This window comes from Brienomyrus brachyistius, chromosome 2 (assembly GCF_023856365.1).
Source record: "Brienomyrus brachyistius isolate T26 chromosome 2, BBRACH_0.4, whole genome shotgun sequence".
Lineage (NCBI taxonomy): Eukaryota > Metazoa > Chordata > Actinopteri > Osteoglossiformes > Mormyridae > Brienomyrus > Brienomyrus brachyistius.
Window position 1 is genome coordinate 14588538 of NC_064534.1, and position 25952 is coordinate 14614489.

General features: G+C 42.3%; 1 long non-coding RNA gene across 1 annotated transcript; it reads right to left on the reverse strand.

The window, feature by feature from the left end:
* Positions 1-8801: 8801 nt before the first annotated feature.
* Positions 8802-21557, reverse strand: LOC125728182 (uncharacterized). Its single transcript, XR_007388952.1, has 3 exons — positions 21407-21557; positions 13804-13908; positions 8802-11468 (listed from the first exon to the last, which is right to left on the reverse strand). It is a non-coding gene; the product is annotated as an uncharacterized LOC125728182 (long non-coding RNA).
* Between the last annotated feature and the right edge of the window lie 4395 nt (positions 21558-25952).

Here is a 25952-nt window from a genome sequence, read left to right on the forward strand (position 1 = left end):
AATACCAGTGTTACATTTGTACATAAATATATATCAGCGTTAATCTAAAATGGAGCATATTGCTTTCTCTCCCATTGTCCTCTTATCCTCTTACAGTATATTGATTATAGTGGATGCTCACAAAATCTTGTCTGTCTCTCTCTTCCAATGTAGTTTGACGTTATTTCTTTATTAAAATATGCTAACATTTATTGTTAATGTTGGTACTTTTTTCATATTTTGTTCACATCAGTGTAGCATTTTATTTTATTTTTCTAGCATTATATTTTATTAACAGCGCACTCACCTGCTAGCTAATTTATTTTGATAACAAATGTTGTCGGACTCATCTAATGGTATTTCGCGTTTACATTTTATTTAGCAGACACTTATAAAAAGTCACATACTTTTAAAGCTCATTTTCAAATGGCTAGAAAAATTATCCAACACTAAAGTCTAATGAAATTGAAATTCATTTTAAAATTGTGAAAAATGAACACATTACCTGTTGTAAGCAGATAGGAAACATTGTATTGCTATAAATAAGGAACACAGGAAACATCAATTCACCTTGACAATAATGATGCTGCCTTAATCTAACCAGGAGTAGGCAGGAATGGCGAAACAGCAGGCGACCTCTGGGTTAATAGCCGCTATAGCACTCAAAGTAGCACAACCAAAACAAACTAAACTTGCCACCTCCCACACACACACACACACACACGCGTGCGCTTCAGTATTTCCATATTTGGCCTATAAAGCTTGAATTCAGAACCCGTAGCCTGGAGACGAACTGGCGATTTGCCTTTCCCTGACTATAAAATATTCAAATGCAGTGTTATTGGCATGATGAAACAGTCGTGCTCCATTTGGGAAGTATGATACTACACATAAATCAGAGCCATTTATATCAATAAATGCACGATTTACTGAAAGAAATAAAATATGAAATGGTAATGGGATGCAATTATAACGTAACTATAATCTACATTAGGTTTATGGTTTAAAAAAAAAAAACAAATACGAAGCAAAGTTTAATTATCAGGGCATTACCTCAACACATGTTGTCCAGTGTAAGGGCCATAATGAGGCCTATTACGGAATTATTATCATTATGTTTCAAATGTACTCCAAATAAATAAGTTCATGCAATTTTTCTATATTGTTCATATAGTTATTATAACACTGTTATGGTATGATAATATTATTGTCCGGCGATCTTTCTTTTTTTCTTTTCATAGTGTAGTCTTTCGCTGTCCATACACTGCTTCGTGAATGAGCAGGAATTTTCAACACTGCGTATTCCCCATAAAAAAAACACATTTGCTATGCATCCATTTACTATGCTGCGTCCAGCATATGCTAAACAATAATGGTCATCTAAAGAATAAAAAAAGAATATTAGAAAAAATAGCCATCCATCTCTCTATGCATATATGAAATATTTACAGACCTGCTGTATGTGCATATACATACCCTGCCATTGATATCCTTCCTGGCAGATTCAGGTTCCATATTGTCAGGGAGTCCAGAACTTCTAGATACACCCCCCCCCCCTGCATATGTAGCCCAGCCTTCTCTCCTGTGACTGGTATAAGATCTGGGCTACCTCCACTGCCCTGATCAGGGGGTGTGTATATATATATATACTTTTTTTTTTCTTTGTATTGACTAGCACTGCCCTGCCCTGAGATCTGACACCAGCTAAGTAACCTAGCTGATTCTTTTCCACTCCACTGGCCAGCCATGTTGCACAGACAGCAGATGCACACACCCCTTGAATTGGGTTGGGGGGGTTGCCAGGTTGTGATGATAAATGTATTGAATTTTTGTATAGTGTCTATATTGTGTATCATACACAATCTGGTACAAAACTCCTCTGCATATGAGGATTATTCATAATAATGTTTGAGGGCCAAAACACCCCAAAAAAGTATAATAACACAATGAAATGTGAGAGCACCAGTAGATGACCTTGACATACAGGAGAAACCATAAAAATACGTGAGGGTTGGCAAGTAAATGCAAACGCCTCGTAATTATGACAGGATCGTTATTAAGACATATGAGCTCATAATTACAAGATCTTTTCTCATGATTACAAGATAAGTTTTGCTTTTCTTTTGTAAATGCAACATGCTTCTATAAAATACAGCCTTGAAGGAGACAAAAATGGATACAGGCAAGAGGGAGTGCAAAAACTCATACTCTGAAAAACATAAAACATAAATGCTCATTTATTCAATTTATAAAAAATACAAAAAAATGTTATTCAAATCGAAATCCGAAACTGGTTTATAAAAACTTAAAATCAACTTAGAAAAACTTTTAAAAATCTAAATCATCTGTAAGCATATCGTTTCAGTGTAACAGGTCATTTAATTTGGAGAGCAGTTTGTTGCTACATATTGCCTTCTATTAAAAGACCTAGCTTTAGATTACTGTGGTTTATGTAAAGATCTCAGTTAATTACTAGTTTTAGCAGGACATCTGAGACACATTTTCTGTGTCACAACACTGTACCAAATTTTGAAATGTTATAAATTTGTTGTATTTAATAATATGTGCTACTTGTGGTATATCTCATAGTTTCTGAGTGTTTTACTAAATTGAAAACCTTGGTTGTGCCTAAGGAGTGCATTAGCAGGTAGTTAGTGTTAAATGTGCTAAATGTTTCCCACCAAACATTCAGAGTAGTTGACATTATAGTGTCGTTATTCTGCTGATTAAGTAGAAGGGCTCAATGTAACAAGTCATCTTCTATTGCTTTTAATGGATAGAAATTAAGATGGAAGAGATCTGGTAATAAATATTAATGCCTGTGCACTGAATATAACCTGTAGAGTAGGGATGGATGATGACGGAGTCTTGCTATGCAACTGGTCTTCACTGAGTGGGAGGACTGCAGATTTTGACCAATTAACAGAGCAGCGTGACATCTTATCAAATTACCATTAAGATTTACGACTTCTGGTAATGATTTTGATGCTTCTTGCAAGTGAATTTTGTAGAAGTGTGTCATCATGCTATGAAACCACTGATTGTGACTTTCCAGTGATAATTTAGTGTAAAATAGAATTGGGGAGATTCTCTGGACCTCTTGCTGAAGTTGCATAGTTATTTCTGAGGTAGTGAGATTACCTTGACATTTTCTGTGTCAATTGCTGGATGCCTTGCTACAATGTAATGTACAATGTGTTGTTTTTTATTCAAATGTGATACCACATACTACTCCCTGGGCGCTGAATTAGCTGCCCCCTGCTATGTCACATTGTCACATATGGGTTAAATGCAGAGGACACTGTGCACTGTGTGCTGTGGTGTGTCAACAATGACAATTGATCACTTAATTCTAAATTGTCTTTTAGACTATCGCATCTTGCTATCCACGAGACATACAGATACACTCAGGTGAGAGCAAGCTTGGGGGGGGTCACAGCGCAAGGTCGGCAACGTCCAGCACCCCTGGAGCAGGTGGGGGTTAATGGCCTTGCTCAAGGGTCCAACGGTTGCATCAGTGTTCACCTTCTGATTGTGAACACTGTGAGCCACACAACATCCCTCAATATGTTAACTTTTACAAGAAAAAAAGAAAAATATACATTAACTTCAAGGGTGTAGATTTGGGTATGGATAGTAGGGACATGTCCCTGCAAATATTCTGGGGCCAGAGAGTTTGGGGCTGATTTGTTGAAACCAGACCTATGCCCTTGATTAACATTGCGAGTTAAAAATGGATAAACCTGCAGCACTTCAGGAAAAAAATAAACCTAGGATTCATTTGTGAGTGTTTTTCAGAGGTATTTCAGTATTATTGACTGAAAGGCTGCAGGTTATCCTGGAGAGGCACAGTTGTTTAATGCAGTATGTGAATTGTTTACAATTAAAGTGTTTATATAAAGGACAGCTCAAGGATGTCCTTGGTGGGTGGAGTAAAGTTAGGTTTATTATTCCTAATCGTTATTAGAGATAGAGTTCTGTTTCGTCTCAGCCCTGGTAAATGGGCCCAAACACTGATACTTGACCCAGCCCCCTGTGTCTTGCTTTCACTCCTACTCATCTTCACCACCCTCCCAAAATAAAATCCCACTTCCTTCCTCGTCATGTCACATGACTTCACTGCCCCCCCCCCCCCCCAATCAAGTCTTGCCGCTTGATAAATAAATAACATAAAGTTAAAATGCCAAGCACAATGCCTGTAATATACAGCATATTTTCTCTGTGTCCACTTTGTAAGTCGCAATTAATTTAAACAGCAGGAAATATATGTTAATGAATCAAAACACAAACAACAACAAACAAACAAATTAATTTTTGTATAGCACAGTGTCATGACATTACATCGTCTCGACGCGCTTTACAGCATCCTCACCCAAAGCCCCCAGTGAGTAAGACATAGGTGACAGTGGCAAGGAAAAACTCCCAAGAAGGAATAAACCTTGGGAGGGACCAGACTCAAAGGGGGAGCCCATCCTCCAGGGGAGTCAAATAGGAGAGATGGTTAAGTGCCAAGAATCCTAGTTTCTAACTGGGTGTATAGTTAGTTACGCTAGAATACATGAACGTGAGATTGGAAATAATGTTTTTGCCAGCATTGTTTTAAAAAAAGACTTTAATAAATAGTCATTCTTTTTGCGTAAGCAGAGAAACGGTAGTCTGACTAGATTTTTTTGTCAAAAGTGTGACAGAAGTTAAAAGACTGAAAAATGACAAAACCATTAAAAGTGAAAGGTATATTATTTAACATCAATCTGCTTTTCTCAAAGATCTACTGTGCTGAATTTGTACGGCTTCAGCAAAGAATGGTGTTCTGTTCTTTCTCTCTTGGGCTCAGAGCAATTGACAAGAAACGAAAAGCTCCCATTTTTACAACTTTTTTTACAAGACCGACTAAGACCACACCTGAAGGTCCCTGAAGGACATTAAAGAACGATGTCACACAAAATCTGGACCATTAATTTGGTTTATGCTCCTCGTACAAAAGTTAAGGGGTATTGAAGAGCTGAACCTTGTTTATCACATGACATATTATGATATAATTTTATATTCTTATGTTGTGGCCTTCCTATAATAATCCATTTATTCATCCATCCATTTTCCATAACTGCTTACCCAGTACAGGGTCACAGAAAGGTTGGAAGCACAGCGCAGAAGATTGGTACATCTCAAATGGGATGCACACCTACTGTAAAACTACACAGAGAGACCAATTTGTAAACTTAAATATAAACAATCTATCATTTGAAGTGTAAAAGGAGTCCCACTTCAACACAGAGAGAACATGCAAACTCCACACACAAACTGATAGTGTCGTATAATATAAGAAATATTGATAGATTTTATGAAAAAAAAAACGCTAACTGATCTATACCAGATGGTGTATTTATCTATGGAATTAATTATCATGAAGGCAACCCTGAGGATGCTATGAACATTGAGAGTTACTTCAACTCATGGATTGGTATCCCATTTATTTAACCTTTTTTACTGTTTTCAGTGTCACCTTTTGGCATAGAAATAAGCCTTATTTGTCATCATCATGCTACATGTTTTATTAACCTTTCAATTTTAAAGAAACAGTGATAAAATCTATATATAAATATATATGCATATACACAGATATGTATATAGGGCGATGGACAGAATCAATGCAGAAGAAAAAAAACAAAGCAAATATACAGAAACATTGTATATTTTGCAATGTCATGTCTGGACATAATCAACGGTACACAATGCAGCTTTCAAGCTCGGGTTACTTTATTTCAAACTAAACACAAAACACTCAGAAACAAACTGCGATTGACCTAAACAAAGGCAGACACGCAATTCTGGACCTAACAGAGACTAAGATCAAACATGAGAAAGAAAATGCTGAGTATATATCAGAACATGTGTCACGGGAGATACGCTGCGATCGCGGGCAGAGCGGCGATCGAACGGGCAGGAAGCAGGCGGACAGGCAGAAGTCGGGGTAAACCAGGAATTTAATAACAGGACCGGGGATCTCACGCAAACAAACATCAATGACAGACACGGGTTAGTACAAATCAGGAACTTAAATACATGAAACAAGGCAGCAGGAAACAAGACACGACTGGGCACGATCAGGAAATCACACGTGGGTAATTAGGGGGCGTGGCACACACGAGGAGCGGACGGAGCGGGCGTCACAGAACCCCCCCCCAAAGGCGCGCTACACCGGGCGCGCCAAGGAAGGGGGCGACGGACGGGACGAGGCAGAACAGGACCTGAAAGACAAAAGCAAAAAAAATCAACGGGGAACAGGGAACAAGACAGACAGGCAAAACAGACAAAGAGGCAGGAGCCAGGACAGGACATCACACAAGACAGGAAAGGCCGACAGACAGACCAGAAAAGGGGACACAGAGGGAACAGGCGGGACAAAAGGACCGGGAGTGAACGGAGGGAACCCAGAGGGAGAAGGAGGCACAGGAGGAGCGAAGGGACGAGGGACAAAGAATGGGGAAGCAGAGACAGAAGGGACCGAGGCAGGGAAGAAGGGAGAGAAGGCGGGGGAACGAAGGGGAGCCCGAGGGACACCCAGCGGGCGACGGGCGGCAGCCGGAGGGGCCGCAGACGGCCGGGAGGCCGGAGCCGGAGGGGACCTCGGAGGGGCCGAGGAGGCAGGGCGAGGGACCGACAGAGGGGCCGAGGAGGGAGGCGAAGGGGACGCTGGCGAGGGCAAGGAGAGGGGGGGAGCCACCGCAGGCGGCGACGTCTTCCGCCGTGCAGGAGCGAGTGGACCCGCAGGCGACCGACGAGGAGTCAGCGGAGGGAGCGAGGCAGGGCGACGAGGCCTCGGAGGGGGACCCGCAGGCAACAGCCGACCAGGACTCGCAGGCGCCAACCGAGCCAGCGCGCAGGCGAGGGAGGGCGAGCCAGGGGGCCGGGCGGGAGGGACCCCAGCCCTGCGTCTGTGTCCCCGCCCCTTACGGGACACGGACATCACGCCCCTCGGTTGGGGCCGAGGATGCCGAGGCAAGGGCAGAGGAGTCACAGGAGCGGGGCCAGGGACAGGAGCGGGGCCAGGGGGCGCCTCGGGAGCCGCTGCGGCGCGGTCAGGGGGCGCCTCGGGAGCCGCAGCAGGGAGAGGGGGCGCCGGGACAGGAACACGGTCAGGCTGTGGGGGCGCCGGGACAGGAACACGGTCAGGCTGTGGGGGCGCCGACCCGGGAGCTGCAGGCTGCTGTAGTGGGAGCGCCGGCCCGGAAGCTGCAGCAGGCACGGGGAGTGCCTCGGGCGCGGGCGCCGGCTCTGGAACTGCAGGCGCGGGGTCCATCGACAGAGGCGGTCGTGCCCCTGTGGGAGCCCCCTCTCCAAGGCGCGCTCCTCCGGGCACGTCAGGGAGCGAAGGCGGCTGCTCAGGCGCCAGAGCCGCAGGCAAGGGCGGCGGATCGGGAGCCGCTGGAGCGCGGTCAGGACCTGGGGCTGCTGCAGGCGGAGGGGGCGCCTCTGGGGCTGCTGCAGGCGCCTCTGGGGCTGCTGCAGGCGCCTCTGGGGCTGCTGCAGGAGGAGGGGGCGCCAGGACAGGAACAGAAGCGCGGTCAGGCTGTGGGGGCGCCTGCCCGGGAGCTGCAGGTTGCTGCAGTGGGGGCGCCTGCCCGGGAGCTGCAGGTTGCTGCAGTGGGGGCGCCTGCCCGGGAGCTGCAGGTTGCTGCAGTGGGGGCGCCTGCCCGGGAGCTGCAGCAGGCGAAGGGGGCAGCAAAGGCGGCTGCACGGGCTGAGCAGGGGCTGCAGGCACAGGAGGCGGCTGCTCGGGCTGAGCAGGGGCTGCAGGCACAGGAGGCGGCTGCTCGGGCTGAGCAGGGGCTGCAGGCACAGGAGGCGGCTGCTCGGGCTGAGCAGGGGCTGTAGGCGGCGGTACCGGTAGGTCCCGTGCGGGCAAGACGGACGTGGCCCCTTTAAGTGCCCGGGGCACACGCGGGATAGCGTCCCGCACTGCGCGGGCCCCCTTGTTGGCCAGCCGCTCGGGCCGGAAGTAGTACCGCTCGAGGGGGGGTAGCAGCTTAGCGGCGGCTGGGTGCTTTCTCCAGACGGGGAAAGCTGCCTGCGCGGGCAGCTTGGCAGCGGTGGTGTCGATAAGGACGGCCGAGGAGTCCTCCAGCTCTCCGGTTAAAAAAGAAGTGGGAACGAGCGTACACGCTCCCAGAGCGATCGCAGGGGCGGTCGTCTGTTTCTTCCTCTTCTTTTTTGTCACGGTGTCCGCGGGAGGCTGCTCCACGTCCGACAGGACGGACGGCTGGGGAACAACCTCCGGGACGCACCATGCGTCCAGCCCCAACCTCCGCGCTGTTAGGCGCTGAACCAGCTGGTTGAGGTTGGAGCGCACCTCTCCTAAACAATGTCCGCCCTCCTTTAGGGACATCCCCAGCAGGAGATCGCAGCTGTCAGTGGCTAAGTTCAGCGCGACGGGATCCTCCCGGACGTCGGGCTGGTTTAGCCAATAATATACCTCTTGCAGCAGACCGAGACGTTGGCTCTCGGTCTGCTGCTGTGCCTTGTTGAGTTGGTCTGTCATTCTGTCACGGGAGATACGCTGCGATCGCGGGCAGAGCGGCGATCGAACGGGCAGGAAGCAGGCGGACAGGCAGAAGTCGGGGTAAACCAGGAATTTAATAACAGGACCGGGGATCTCACGCAAACAAACATCAATGACAGACACGGGTTAGTACAAATCAGGAACTTAAATACATGAAACAAGGCAGCAGGAAACAAGACACGACTGGGCACGATCAGGAAATCACACGTGGGTAATTAGGGGGCGTGGCACACACGAGGAGTGGACGGAGCGGGCGTCACAACATGCAACACTGAACACATTCAATAGCTGACAAGGGAAGAAAGATTCGACAGGGAAGTTTATACACATGTAACAAGGCCTAGATGAGGGACAGGTTCTGCTTATTAACGATTATTCAAGAACTAAGCACCAAGAGATATAAGGACCTACAGGACACAGTTGCAAGCTATTCACAGCATGGTGGCGGAGCATGGAAAAAGGGCAATCCACGTTACGGTTTTACAAAACAAGGGACTGTACTGAACTCAAAGTAACAATTAACTAAAACAACCCCCAAGGGGTCTAACAAAGGCGGCTAAGTAGAATACAAAAACTAAACTAGGGAGCAGCACAGGAACAAACACAGCAAACCAGGAATCAAAATACAAAGAATCATATGCATCCAAACAGAAGCAAACACAGCAAACTAAAGCTAATAAGCTTCATCACAATGATCGAGTAAAGACTGAAGTAAGGGCAGGAACTTAAATTCATACATTACATTCATGTTACAGGTGAGGGTAACAAACAGAAAAAGGATCAAATATTAAAAGATACTAGATCACAAGGGTAACTGGTGATTACTACAAGCAGAGAGAAAAAACAAAGAACCATAAGACAAGTCTGTAATTAACCAAGGCTATACAAAAAACAACCAGCTTTGAACACAAAACAAAAGGGATGGCCCAAGCTACAGGAGAACACATCGGGAGATAAACACTCAGGATGGCCAGCGACTCCTGCTGACCAAGCAGGGAACAGACAAAAGACAGGGGCCGATCCCGCCACCGCACTTAATATTCAACTCAAGCAAAGAAGGGTTATTCAGATTCAAAGACACTAAGGGCAAGGACCTAAACCAGAGTCAAACACAAGGAACAAGGGACACATAAAGTTAACAAAAACAGAGTCCTGGGTGTAACACTAAAGGAACAGTTGTAGATGGCTGTTTGGCCATCTGGGGATCCTTTTATGCTACATAACAGGACTCCCAGATGGCCAAACATGGAACTACAACTTAGGACCTTGACATTGGGAGGATATCAAGACATGGGTTAGACTAGGAATAATTAGAAAGAACAGCAAAACATTTTAGTCAACAGGGGAGAGCAGGGAACTTAAGGAAATGAAGGACAGAATGAGACAAGACAGACACCGATCCTGACATTACAACTTTACAGGTAGAGTGCCTCATTTAAATAACAATAGCATAGTGCTGTATTTATATACAGGTATCGCCCACTTTACAAGAGCTTGCTTTATGCCCCTTTGTTTTTACAAAAGTAACCAAAGAAGATTTTTGCTATTACGAAAAAACAAGAAAAGCGAAAATAGTGTTTAGCATTTGTTGATCAGCAAGCCAATTAATAGATATATAGTCATGAACTATATAATGACATTTCAGAACACAGTGGACTGCATATACAATGGTAATCCCATAAGATTATAATGGAGGTGAAAGATTCCAATTGCCTAGTGACGTCATAGTGCAAAGCATTGGTCACATGTTTGCGGTGATGCTGGTGCAAACAAATATAACACACAGAATAATGTACAATACATCATTTTTGTTAATGATAATAAACAACTATGTTACTGGTTATTGTATTTATTCTACCAAACTTTTGATTTGTTATTTAGGCTATGCCATAAGTTTGTGTAAATACAATCCAAGAAGTACTCACAATGGCGTAATCGCCTAATGATGCATTTTTCAGAACATATCCCTGTCCTTAAGCAACACATTGATTCTATAAGCCGGGGCGCTGTAAAATGGGGGGTAAGGCAATTTATTAAAGATTTCATGCAATCTTGGATTGTTCTGAGTTGAGGGTCAAAAATGATACACTTTCATGGGACCCAAAATTTCTAGCAACACCCTTGTCTGTAGGTGAAACTATACTATGCATACATTATTTATACTTTATATAGTCTGTGTATTTATCAACTAATTCCTGCTTTTACTTAAGGTTGGTGTTCTTTAAATTTTTGTGTGTAATTTGGTATAATTTGATAGGGTATTTTTTCAGTCTTGGAATGCTCGAAAATTGTTCCCATGTAAATTAATGGTAATTGCTTCTTTGCGTTATGCCTTTTCAGCTTATAAAAGGTTTCATAGAAACACTCCACTTCCATAAAGCAGGGGATACTTATGTTGTAATTGTATATTAAGCATGCGTGTTTTTAAAATGTATATTTAAGTTCTAACTAGCTCTTTCACAACATTACAGTTCTACGGGGCATTTAATTAATAATATTGACATGATTTCATGTAGGAAGTAAAATATTATAAAGGGTTGGTATCCTGTCCAGGATAACCCCTGGATAGATGGATGGATGGATGGATGGATGGATGGAGAACTTGGTGGTGTATTAAAGAAGTATTACTGAAAGTGATTTAGTATTTTTATCTACCAAGAAAAGCATACTTTTTTATTATAACTTGTTTTTCTCATTACCCACAAGTACAATAAATTTGATCATGATTCACAGGTACATAATTTGTACAGTTAATATACATTATGCATATTCATTATTACACACATTAAAATACATTCTAATTAACATTATTGGTCTATTATCATACTTACTGTATTCGGGTTTTGGCAATGATTAATATGTTTAATATATGAAACTTTTGGACATAGATGGGGGCAGGGTAGGGATGCTGGCAGAATGTTGGTCCTTGCTACTGAGAGAAAAACAAAACAGAATAATCAGACATACAAAATGCAGACAGATTGGACTAATCAATATATATACCTGATTGTTTCCCTCCAGACAGTCTGTGGTCAGCACTCCTCCTACCATGGTTATTGCACAAAGCTCTCTACATGACTTCTGTTTGCTTTTTAAAGACTCAGAATCGGAAGACTTATATTACCCCGAAGGAACATGTTTACACCTACTTCATAGGATAGAGAAATGCAGCTACACATCTTCAGTAGCATTTTAACTACTCATGGTCATCAATTGACAAAATGTTGATGTATTGCACAGGGTAATGTCTAGGGTCGTGTTTTCCATACGGTGCCCAGGTGTGCCACAGGAAATATCCATATTCATTTTTATTGCATTAATAATAATTAAAATTTTATGTCATGATTTCTAAGCTACACTTCTCCAATAATAGTGTTGCACTTTGATCTGTCGTCATCGTTATCGGTCTGTACTCTGAGATCCTATTGCGGTTGCATCCACCAAACACCAATCACACCTTGCACACAGCACAACATAACTGCATTCAAAAGTAAGAACAATTACAGTATAGCCTACAGTTGTCTGCTATTGACATTCTGCCATTCCTAGCTGATAGATAATGGACAAATACTTGAAAAGGACTTCTGACCATGAACCACGGCCATCTCCGCCTTGCAGTGGTGAGTAGACGATTCAGTGCTGATTACTTAAATTATAGATTCATGTGCAAAGGAGATGCTTGGTTTGATTGGAGAAACTCTCAAAGGAAGTGATGGTTCTCATTAAACTGAAAAGACATCTCTCTACCAAACAGGCAGCACGCTGAACATTTCAGTTCTTTGAAAAGTTAAACTGATGTACAAGCAAAATTCATGATGAAAACAACTACCATTTCTGACAAAGCTTTAGATTCTACGAGCTATTGAGTTGCAGAGTTCCACATTAAAAAAGCCCATGTTCCACATTAAAAGTTAGTAGCCTGTGGGCCAGTGCCCGATAAACAGAAAAACCTGTTATTTTGTGACTGGTGAATGTCATGTGGATGTGAGATGTTTTCGTCGTAAATAATATGCCGCGAGAGAGAAAAGTTTGGGAAAAACTGAGGTGCCCTGTATTGTCACACAGGCAACTGAAGCAGCAGTTCAACTGAACAGCGTGTTCTAGGACTGCAGATATGGGGTTTTGAAAGGAAACCTTCTGAAGAAGGCAGACCCACAACCAGGAGCTCTGAGGCAATAATTACCTGCTGAGCCGCTATGTCCTCAAAACACTAATTACTCTGAGGTGCTATAGTGCATGTTAAACCAAAAGTGCAAATCAGGTCAAAAGAATGTTTCATCTTTTATATTAGATAATATTCTTAATTTCAAGAATGTTTTCTTTTTGCTATGGTACTGTACGCATCTCTGACTTTAATAAAGTTTTAATATATTATTATAAGTTTCCATAATTGCCCATTTCCTTAGTTAAACTATTTATATCATAATTAAGGGTTTTCTTGGCTTTTTTAAACCAAAACATTCATGTGGTTTGAGGGTACCCATGCTTGGTTGATTTGAATGGCTAGATTAAGTTGGGAAGAAGTGTTTTAATATTAATAGAAACAGGCCATGGCTGTTTATTAGCTGGCCTCATTACACAGATTGAATTATCCATTAAGGATTAAATGATCGTTACATGTGTTCATTCTTTATATCCTTTCCACATAGCTGACTTACATAAAGCATCGCAACAAGCCAAATGGTTGCATGTCAATACTGAACTCGTGACAAATTGCTGTAGAGTAGGAGGCTAGTCAGAGGAGCACAGGGCCGAAGTACAGCCCAGAATCAGGGGTAATCAGGATAAACAGGAAGTGGAGGCACACATGGGTATCGCACCTGCCCTTCACTTCAACACAATGTGATAAAAATATGCTATTTTGACCTCCCACAAGGGGAAACTCAATTTTACAAAAATCTGCGAATGCAATCAAAAAACAAATAACAAACGTCTTGTATTTTGTTTGGTTATTTATAGTAAAGGTTAGGGCTGGGTAGGGTTAGGGTTATACTGTAGTTGGGATTAGGGTTATATCGATAGAAATGAATGGAATGTCCCCACAAAGATATAGATACCTAATCTGTGTGTATGTGTGTGTGTGGGGGAGAGGTCACTGGGGGCAGAGTATAACAGTGAGAGTATGTATTCTGAGTCTTGCAGGTATAAGAAGTGAGGGAAGCATTCCCTTCCATTTCAGCTTGGGCGACTGAGGAGCTGGAAAATATTATGGTATATTTCTGCCAAAGCATTAGGGCGTGAGGAAGCTGGTAAGAATACTTAACCTTTCTTCAGAATTCTGTGTTTCTGTGTCTTCCCCATAATCGGCACATCCATGAAGAGCGGGCCGATTGCATTGCTTGCTGTGATAATGGCACAAGCATACTAACCTGGGGAGTACAAAGCAAGTATCAGTGTGAGCTGGAACCTGGGGAATGATTGCTGGAGGTGTTCTGTTGACTGAAAATAAATCTGATGATGAATTTTCTCTCTGTTTGATGTAAAGTATTGCACGTGTGCCAGGATGGGCAGGGGGTTTGGGAGGGGGGGTGTCCCTGTCTGCTCTCCGCATTCACAAATGCAACCATGTATTATGAAAGTCTTACCATATTGCAACCGCATTCCACATATCAACTGCAAAAAGAATATCAGATACAATACATACAAAACAGTAGAATACAGACAGTGCCCAGGTTAAGAATGTCTGACTTATGGACAACTCTTACTTTCGTACATACTGTCATAAAGGCTATTATATTAGAAATTTTAGTTAAAAACTATGATTTGTAGTAAAAAACACACAAACTACTTTTTGATCTTCATGAAAACATCACACAGCTTCAGCAGATGATTAGCTTATTATTGAATGTATACATAACAGATACACAAGTTCAGACCTCATGCGTTTTACATCTTGTGTGAGCATTTGCAGTGTGGTAGGACTGCACAGCTACTGAAATCACATTACAGTCTATAGTGATGGGGGTTTACCCAAGATATGCCTGAGTAGCTGCTGAGGTCTATGGATTTTCAGTGTTATGTTAATGGTGTCATTTACCATGGTGTTTAACTCTCATCCATAATTTATTGTTCAAATAATAGCAGTAAAAGCAAGCAAAGCCCCCCTTAGCCCCAGTGTCTTGGTTAAACTTTCCAACTGAACTGCAATGTTGAAATCCACTAGGTGAAGGGATGGCTTCCTGCATTGTGTCTGTACACCACATCGCACTGATTTTTTTGTCTGCATGCATGCTGTTTCACCAAGAAGGCTCGGCTGTATTTGTGGTATGTCGAATCCCAAAGTACTGTGCTCTTAGCAGGGGTTTTCCACTGGCCTTCAACTCACGGCAAGACATAACTTCCCATCTGACTTGATTCTGTGAGGAAATGATCCCCTTTCTACTGCTAATGCCATTCGATTTTTTTACATGCATACCAAATTCACTCAATGTGTTTTTTTTTTCAATACATTAAAAAATAAACATTCTGACTTCTGTAGGATGGCCATATTAGAAGACCAAGATCATATAAGTAATTGTGTACATTTTAGATGCATATTACCATTTGTAAACATTTGGCTAAGCTTATTATGTTGATTAATCCACACAGAGGTGCATTAATATTCTCTCCCAAAGGGGTAGGTAGGTAATGATTTCATTATTCAGAGTCAGGGTACAGTAGTACCAGACTATTTTGAATGCTTAGATTAGGTCTGATCATTCAGCCACATGAAATTTCCTTCCATTTCTAAACAGAAGACTTTCTGTCCAGAGAACACTACAGTCTCAGCTTGACTTCCTGTGTGCCTCTCTGATTTAATGAATGAATCGTAGCTTGAATGAAGGATCTCCATCCACAGCTGAACCTTTCGAAGACCAAGCTTCTTTCTTACCTGGCAACTCAACTATTCAGCAGTAACATCGCTGTCTAGCTTGGATCACCAGCGTAGTCAAAGTTTTCTCGCAATATAGAGATAGTGATGGAGGACCAGCTATCGTTTGCTGACAACATTACATCTGTCTCCCGATCCTGTAGATTCACTTCTTATAACATCAGGCAGATCAGACCACATCTACTACAACATGCACATCAAATGCTTTTCCAGGCACTTGTCATTTCAAGGCTAGATCATTGTAAGTCTTGACTTGTAGGACTGGCAGCATGTTCTGTGATTCAAAATGCAGTAGCATTCATGTTACTCCTCAGCTTGTCTCTCTTCAGTGACTCCCTGTAGTTGCTTGCATCAAGGTGAACTTCGTCATATTTTCAGAACTTTTAATGGAAAGGCAGGTACCTCTATAAAGTTGCCCTGACAGCTGCGCCATCTCATCCGCTATAACCAGCAACCAAAGATCACTTGGCGAATCCTCCACCATGTGAAAACAAGTCTTGTGCTAAATGTTTTTCATGCGTAGTTTCTCAGTAGTGTAACAACTATGTTTTCATTATCCACCAATCCATCGATCCATTTTGAGAGCAGTATAAGTGTTAATTATAAGTGGTAATTTTTGATTGTCAAAAGAAATTTTTAATTTTTAAAAAATATATGTTTTTTTACAGGGGCGGCATGGTGGTGCAGTGGTTAGCACTGTCGCCTCACACCTCTGGGACCCGGGTTCGAGTCTCCGCCTGGGTTACATGTGTGCGGAGTTTGCATGTTCTCCCCATGTCGTCGTGGGGTTTCCTCCGGGTACTCCGGTTTCCCCCCACGGTCCAAAAACATGCTGAGGCTAATTGGAGTTGCTAGATTGCCCATAGGTGTGCATGTGTGAGTGAATGGTGTGTGAGTGTGCCCTGCGATGGGCTGGCCCCCCATCCTGGGTTGTTCCCTGCCTCGTGCCCATTGCTTCCGGGATAGGCTCCGGACCCCCCGCGACCCAGTAAGATAAGCGGTTTGGAAAATGGATGGATGGATGGATATTTTTTTACTTTGTAATGTTTTCATTATTATTTATATGCATTTTTGTACTTATCTCTTTTATAAATCCTTATTCAACAGCAAATTAAATTTTTTCACTGTAATCACCAGAGCAGATTAGTGTTTTTTTTTTTTTTACCTCGAGGTAAGGATACGATATTCACACTGATATATTTTCCAGAAAGAGAAACCAAATAGTCCAATAAGTGGGCAGTGTTAAATTAAGATATCAATGGGGATATTGCTTCATTTCCTTCAGCTTTGAAAAGTCAATGACTGTCAGACAACACAAAACTACAAATGCCACAAGCGAGCAAAAATCAAAGCTGTATTTTCTTACCACTCGTTTCTCAAAACAGTTATTGAAATTTTAAGCGATCCGAGCAAACAATATATTATTAAGTAGCCATGTGCATTGATAGAATAATAGATGCATCATCAATATCCCCTTTCACAGTGAAAAGCTCATTAAGTAGTTTAGTCGGCCGTAAAATATATGAAAAGAGTGTAAGTTGGATTGGAAGACCTTATTAGCATTACTCATTTAGAATAGGCTGGTATTGTGAACATTACTTTCACAGTCATCACTACACTCAGGTCTACTAGCACAGTGGTTCGCAACCTTTTTTGCTTCACGACCCAATTTTTACCAGGCCGGCTCAGTCGAGACCCTATATCAAGTATCGGTTTAAATTCATAATATGATCAAGCACGCTACGGTTTACACCAATCAATGCCTACTGCACAAATCTGATTGGATGTGCCAGTGAATTTTAAATTAAGCATCTGTAGTTTGGATTCTTGGATTGGTTGAGTGTTGACTAGTTTTGTATGAAGCATTTGCAGACCCAAGACCCGTTTATATAGGTTAATTGGGACTGGGAAATCTGACTGTGAATCAGCATATGAGCTTTCTGGTTTTAAAATGCTTTAAAATGCATTTCCAACTCATGGCTTGCGAATCACTGTACTAGAGGCCCGATGAAACAGTACTTTTCATGTTAACACTGCCTGTTATGTCACTCGGTGAAGCTTGCAGCCTGTTGAGCAAAAAGGTACAGCTGGCAGACAACATACACACTAAACGAGACTGCAGCCCTCCCATGTTTACATGGGTAACATGTACTCAGGGGAGGGTCTCATGATAGGATTAATTAGACGCTCCAAAGGTGGGGAAAAATTAGTTTTATGCAATAATACGGCTTTCAGAACATCAACCAGAAACTGCATTACATTGTTTGATCTGTGGTGCTTATAACTGGTAGTTGTCTAATGAAAGAATTATAGCCTTCCAATTATACGTTAGAGGCTATATAAGATTAACTTGCTACAATTACATTGAATCAAGCATCAAAGTATAATAAGCATTAAAATGTAAGTATCAAAAATAATATAAGCATCAAAATGTAACATATAAATCATAAATCGTACTCCATCATCAAATCATATCTGCTATGATATATTACTGTGTGGAAAAAAACTTCTGTCCTGAATGTTCATCATCCATGATATGGAGAAAAATAAGAGAGAGGTTGCTCTGTGTGTGTGTCCTTCAACAGGACTGCTGTATCATCGCTTGCTTCAAATGGTCAGCCAAGAGGAGGAGTTCTGATGTTTTCAAAAGCAATAGAATGTTATGGGGTGGGATCGATAGCAATGGAATAGTTCGAGGTTAATGAAAGTCTGTGTTGTACTCTAAATGGGTGTAATAATATCTGATGTTTCCTGCAGTGATGGAATATAGCACAATCCATGTGGAGATAAGCACCACAGTACATGGCCACCGAAAAAAAACATTTTATTCTGCTTGCAACAAAAGGCCTTGATGAAGGACGAGCGCTTGAAAAGGTAACCTCACAAGCACACACAGACGCACACATAGTTGGGATAACAAAACCCGGCCCTGTGAACTTTGATACTCATCTATGAAAAGCCAGCTCTACCACATTCAGCTCCATAGTGACAGAGGAGCATATTACCTCAAGGCTACAGTTTTATGTCATATTTAATAAATGTTCACAATGCATCGCATCATGGATGAGATTAAAGACCGCAAAAGGATTTGAGCTACGTCAGTGATACTGACTATGCTTAAGGCACTTTTTCCCTGGTGCAAAGAACACGCTTCCCCACACTTCCCTTTAGGAAGTGGGACCACACCAAGCCCAGGCAGAATGAGTGCTATTAACTCAGTGAAGCTTCCTGAGGCTACAGCACTGAAGTAAAGCTCTAGAACATATCCATCCCCTTGTCTCTGTTGTTCTGGAGCTGAACACACATCTAAGAAAACACAATACTTCCCTTCTGTCACAGAACTTAGCTCCTGCACTCCCAGGAACACGTGCAGTGTTCAGTCCTTTAAATGGAAGATTTAGGCGATTACAGAGTTATGCGCTGTTCTGTTACATTGGACAGGATATTGGTACTTTGGTACTTTCCATATGCCCCCTCTACAACGCTCATATTCTCCAAATAGTTTGGGTGATTTATCACCCTGAGGGCAAGAGCTCAGCAACTGCCAGATAACATAAGTGCAGTAAATGCTAATTGATTGTGCACTGAAATGAGAATATGCCCCCAAACGATGATTCTCGGCAATGAGCTCGTTCCATCTCCACAGTAAATTCATCCGCAACATACAGAAAAACCACTGGACATCCATTACTGTATATCTACCTGTTAAGGGTGATATTTTTATAGGTTCAAACACTGTCAATGAAGTGCATTTTTTCAGTTTTTTTTTCTATTATGGGAAATGTATAACAATTCGATAGAGAACACTTTGCAGATAATTGTACCCTCTTCCTTTGACAGATTATGGTGTTTTCTTGCTGACATCACAAATGATTTTAGTGTTTTATTTTCTGTGTACAAGCCATATCACACAATCAGAATACCTTTTCAATTGCCTAGTTGAGGAAATAACAAAGCATTAATTTGAGTGTCAGGGATTCCGTTTTATATGAAAAGGATGGCTTCCACTATGTTGTATTTTTCAGAGGATGAGAAATAAAGATGCTAAGTGTCATAATAGTTGTGATTCTTTTCTCCAAAATAATTATACTTCAGTCATGCATAATGTTTGTTTGGTGCACAATACACTAATGTGTTCAGAAACATATTAGTAAATAAATAAATTTTCTATATATATTGAAGTCATATGCCATATCAGGGTGGCATGGTGGTGCAGTGGTTAGCACTGTTGCCTCACACCTCTGGGACCCGGGTTCGAGTCTGGTCACATGTGTGTGGAGTTTGCACGTTCTCCCCATGTCATAGTGGGGTTTCCCCCCACAGTCCAAAAACATGCTGAGGCAAAGTGGAGTTACTAAATTGCCCGTAGGAGTGCATGTGTGAGTGTGCCCTGCGATGGGCTGGCCCCCTGTCCTGGGTTGTTCCCTGCCTCGTGCCTATTGATTCCGGGATATGCTCCGGACCCCCTGTGACCCAGTAGGATAAGTGGTTTGGAAAATGGATGGATGCCATATCAGTGGCAAAAGTAGGTAACTATTTTCAGACAAAAGACTGAAAAATGATGTCCCTATCCCGAGAGAAATAACATCAAAAATAGACAAAATATTTTATATACGGTTATTTGACATTTGAAATCAGTCACTTCAATCCATCAATCATATAGGTACTCAATGATAAAATCTGAGAATAATACTAATGGAAAAAAACACAGCAAGTGGTACATTAAAATGTATGTATATTTCTCCAAAATGAGCACTGTAACCTTTATTTTATTATTTAAAATTTAGGTGAGTTTAAATCAAACCACCCTTATGGCACGTCTGTGTGTTTGTATGTGCATGGATGACCAGTGATGAACTGGCATCCTATCCAGGGTTCAGGGTTGCTTTGACCATGGATAAGCAGTTATGGAGAATTGATGGATTATAGATGGATTGGTTATGGATGGATTGATGATTTATAGTAATGAATGACAGATAAATGCAAATCATACCTTCATTTTCAGATCTGTGACATTTTAGCTTATCTATACATCCATCCATCTTCCATCTGTTTATCCTGGTCAGGGTCACAGCAGAGACCTGAATCCTATCACAGCCATCATAGGGCACAAGACTGGGCTTACACCCTGTACGGGATGCCGGTCCATCACAGGGTACATGCATACACACAGTCATACCCTCCTGGTGATTTATAGAATAACTAATTGCGTGTCTTTGAACATTGTGAGGAAACTAGACGGAACCAGACGGATACCCACACATCACTGGAAGAACATGTAAACTCCACACACATACGGAGTGAAGGAAAAATTTAAACCCTCAACGCTGGAGACAACTGTGCTAGCATGGAATATGCCACCACTATATTTCGGTCAATTCAATTTCATTTTGTAAAGCTATTTACCAAATGAGTCTTTTGTATCTCTAATGATTGCCTTACATACCTAAGGAAATGTGTGGTCCACTGTGTTTATTCACCTGTAATTATACACTCTGTGGGGGGTGATGACACATTCCGGCATATTGACAGCTCAATACAAAACTCTGACAGTTTTAGCTTTGAAGATTGAATTATAGCTCCCTGTCATAGCATTTTAAAAAAACATTTGTCAGCTTTTCAGCACCACAAAACACATACAAATACAATAGGTCTTCATCATCTGTAAATGACTCCATTGAGCTTCCCCAGAGCTGCAATGGCAGAATCTTATAAATCTATCCATCTTCTCTAATGTCAGAATCGGTCCCTACCTTGTCCTGTTCTGTCCATTGTCTTCCTACGTTCCCTATTTGGCTAGCGGGTGCCGCTGGTCATCCCATTCTACATCCCATAGTTCTCCTTGTTTTGTGGGCCACCCCAAGGCTGAATAAACTGAGGTCGCAGCAAATTAAAAATTCATCTTTAACTGTTACAGACAAGCCTCTACATTGTTGGACATTTTTACTTTTGTGCCAAAGTGCTATGTTACTGTCCACCCTGTGTTAATCACGTACCTTGCATTTATGTGCCCAGTTCGATTCTTGCCTTTTGTGTTATTGTGTTCTCTGTATGTTCTTTAGTTGAATATTTACTCCTGTGCCCAGTTTATATCCAAGTCCTCTGTTCTTCGTATCTCTTATTTTCTAGTGTTTGTGTTTTGTTAAGGAGCCGCACCAGTCTGTCATCAGGACCCCATTAGCTGTGTTTTTAAGTCCCAGAGTATTTCTCAATATCAAGAATGCAAAGATTGTACTTGTGGTCTTGGCAAGAGCAGTCTTGCTAACTCGACTCCAAAGAATGAACTTGGGATGCATCGAATCTTCAGATTGTTCCTGTTCGACAAGGATGCAACTCTTGCAACCGTGACATTTGGGTCAAGGCAAGAACGACATTTTACCGTCTTTTGTACATCTATTTTTAATATTGGAAAATGGTCTTCAGCTATGGAAGACCACGTACAACAGGTTAGCAAGAACAAAGGTATGGTCAAGTACACATACTGAGAAACATTCTATTCTTAGTTCCCTGGTTTGCTACCAAAAGTGTTTGAATGTGAATGTGTTTGCTGTTAGCTGTTCCCTGCTGTCAGCCCGGTTCCGAGTCTCTGTGATTCCTCTGTATTTCCTTGTGTTCAGTTCTTACCTTGTTAGTTCTTGTACCACCTATCTGCCTTTGCATAGACCCCTCCTACTCTCTTATGTTTCTCGTTCTTTTGAGTTATGTTTTGAGAATAAAGTACCCTACGGTCTGTAAGCCACATAGTGAACCACCGTCAATCATGGCCTGACGTAACACCTAACCCCTTCTCAAGTAGAGGGTCACAGTAGTTTCATTTACACAAATATAAGAAACATGTGCAACATATATAATAATGGAATAGTTCTGAAATATTAGATATAAATATAAAAACATTAAATAGGAAAGAATTATAATACATGCTGATATATTTAATTGCACTATGTTTTAAAGGTAATCATGTTCAAGTGAATTTCAGTATGTGCAAAATGGGTTTACTGTCACATAATGACCCGATCAGTGGCAATGTCAGTAATACTTGATATCCTCCCTGTCACTGTATCATATTATGCAATATGTCATTTTTGTAATATGCATTCAGTATATGCATATTATAGCCTATTTACAAGTGCTTCCTAAATATTACTGCAGTATAATTTTCATTTTAGGCCATCTGCAAATCATTGTTTATTAGACTTCCGGAGCTGGAAAACTGAAAGGTGAGACTCAGTTTGTTTTGCTGTTGATTGACATTATTAATACTAGTTCCCATTCATAAAATGATTGAGATTAATTACTATGAAGCTGAATTATGAACCCACAGACCAGAAATTTATGGATCCTTCTTGCCATATGCCAAAATATCAAATACCTAAACAAAATGTCTGCCAGGCCATAAATCTTGATAGTATTGTCATATGGTTGGCGTATTATATTTGGGAATAATACTGCATAAAGCAGTGATGGGGATAAATTGGCTCCCTATGCTCCTACAATGCCTAGCAGATGGATGGGCAGATAGACAGCAGTTTATTAACTTTTTAATTGTGAGACTGAAGAACTCAATGTGCAGCTTCAGCTTGCATATGATTGATGTTGGTTGGGTGTAAACATTCCAAACGCAGGAATGGCATACAGACTGTCATACAGGCATACAGACTGTCATACAGGCATACAGACTGTCATACAGGCAGTCATACAGGCATACAGACTGTCATACAGGCAGTCATACAGGCAGTCATACAGGCATACAGACTGTCATACAGGCAGTCATACAGGCAGTCATACAGGCATGCAGACTGTCATACAGGCATACAGACTGTCATACAGGCATGCAGACTGTCATACAGGCATGCAGACTGTCATACTGGCATACAGACTGTTACTGCATCCCCAGTGTCTGATGAAAAACCAGGAAACCTTGATAATTACCAGCTTCTAGATAGCTGAGTCTGTCACATGCATCATGTAGAGCATTATTACAGAGAAAACATAACATTGACTTATAAAGAAAAAGCTTGCTTTGAGTAGGGAAGTTACATAGTATCCATCATAGCATGTTTGCCTGAAGGGGAATTTATCCTAAAAAATAATTTCTCAGGGTATTTTTACGGCTGTCAAGAAAAGAAGCAGGATAGCCTCATATGAACTAAGGATTCAGTGTCCATTACAAGTGGCCCAGTTTGTCTGTTCCTCCTAACTCTTTAAAAAAGCTACATGAATGAGACTGGGTTGAATACTTATTACAAAGACATGTAATGACTACTTGCATTCCCTTTAACGGGAATGCAGCAATAGTTTTACTTTCAGAATTTACAGTACATACAGTGCTTTAGAGAGAAAAAGGTAAATAGAAACCAATAATAGCCACAAAGAAACAAGTTAGTACAAGTTGAATAAAACTAGTTAAATATGATTTCTAAAGAAGTATACATTCAGGCTCTAACAGCCTTCAGATGATATTTTCCAGAGTGCACATTTTCCGCATCCAGTAATGAGTAAAATTAAATATACTATAAGATACAGGTTAGAAGATAAACAAACTAAAAGAGAATGTTGGTGTGAATGTAATCGGACCATAAATGCATTCATGGCCAACCCATGTCTGGCCTTGATTAATTAATAAAGACATTCAAATTAATTATAAAGGAACCAGAAGGCAGTATAGAGATGTAAGCAAGCTCATGGATGAACACCGCACTTAAAGGCACAGACTGATAGCATGGTGGCTCAAAGAAGCGTATACAGAACCAAAATAATCGAGATAAGAGGAGATAAAAGCATGTATGTGTCGCAGCGCTGGGCTCAGAGTTCAGGGGAACCACCCCTTAAGACACCGACTACGCCACCCTGGGAATTGCGCCCAGGGAAATAGTTCCTAAGCTAAATGAAACTCCAAGAGAAAGGTACTCAGGTCCGTTATACACGGCAGCAAGAGACGTGGCTCCACTTACAATCTTTTATTAAAACAAAATTAAAAACACCATCCACACGACGAGATAAAACCTCGGGGCTGGTCCACACAGGGTAGGAGGTTAAACAGACAAAACAGCAGATGGCATCCTGAAACAAAACACTACAACTCCCATGCATACACACAATACAACATGCCACCACAAAGTTCCCTTCCTCCCTTATGGCATCCCAACCCCAAAGAATCTTAAAACACACAAGATAAAATCCCTCACATTCAATACAAAAAAGGGAGGAAACAAGAGCAGAGGCAAAGAGGCAAAGCAGCAGCAACTGCAGGACAGGCAATCCAGACCGCAGCTGTAAAAGCAGGCAGAGCAGCAATGCTTAATGGCGTAGTGATCTCCAACCAGCCGGATAAACTCCCTCCACGTTGCCTGCAAAGGATGGCGCCAGGCAAAACAAGTTAATTAAAACCCACAATCACGAACCTAGATCGAACTTACGGGCGATTTTACACAAGCCCATTACAAGTCGCCAGCCCCACCATTTACCCGCAGCAACGTGCACCCACCGGTTGAATACAAGTGAGCCGAAACAGAATGGAATAAAACGTACCCGCTGCCACCTACCAAACAGCCGCCTCCAATAAATCCGTCGTATGCAGATCTTTACCACGAAGTCAGGTAACCGGAAGAACCTTGCCAGCGTTCGACCCCCAGCCAACCACTGCCATTTTTATAGGGCGCTACCACGAATTACAATACAAATCGGCCCGCACATTTAAAGGCACAGGTACTTAAAATAGTCATACTGCCACAGTCTACCCCCCCCTTTTTAAATCGTCGACCCGACGATGGAATACAAAGTCTAACTCCAGGGTCTAAAAAGGGCAGCAACTGCATTAGACACAGGGTCGAGAGAGCTTACAGTCCCTTGTGCCATCACCCCCGCAGGCCTCGGAAGATGGTAAGCGTTAGAGTGTTGGCCTGCCGTTGCTCGGGTTGTCCTTCGCACTTCCACTTCCTGGGAGTGAGGATGACTCATGGCTGGAACCACTCTGGAACCAAGTGGCTGACTCACTACTGATGGAGAAACCACTGAGGGGCCTGGGACTTCAGCAGGCCGCAAAGGAGACTTCTGAGCAGCACATGTCCTTGCCACTGGCCTAGACAGTGAGGAACCAGACACTCCCCCCGGGCCTTCCTGCCTCAACACCACCAGGTCCTCATCATCCGAAGATTCATCTGATGAAAATGTTGACTCCATAGGCAAAGGGTTACCAGGGCAGACACCAGAGACATTTACTATGGCCTTCAACAAAGTTCGATGGACGTGCCTGACCTGGGTCTGGTCATCCACAGGTGCGATGGCGTAAACTGCTCCACCAGCCTTAGGCGTTTTTAGAACTCGGTACATCACAGAGCTCCACCAATCTCTAATTTTATGACGCCCTCTGGTACTACAATCACGAATGAGTACTAGCTGGCCTTCACTTAGAGGGCGATCTCGAACATGCTGGTCATGGTTCTTCTTCCGGCGCTCAGCCGCCATCTTCAACCGTCCCCTGGCCCCATCAAAGGCCAACTGTAGTCGAGTCCGATGTTCTTCAATCCAATCATGGACATGTCC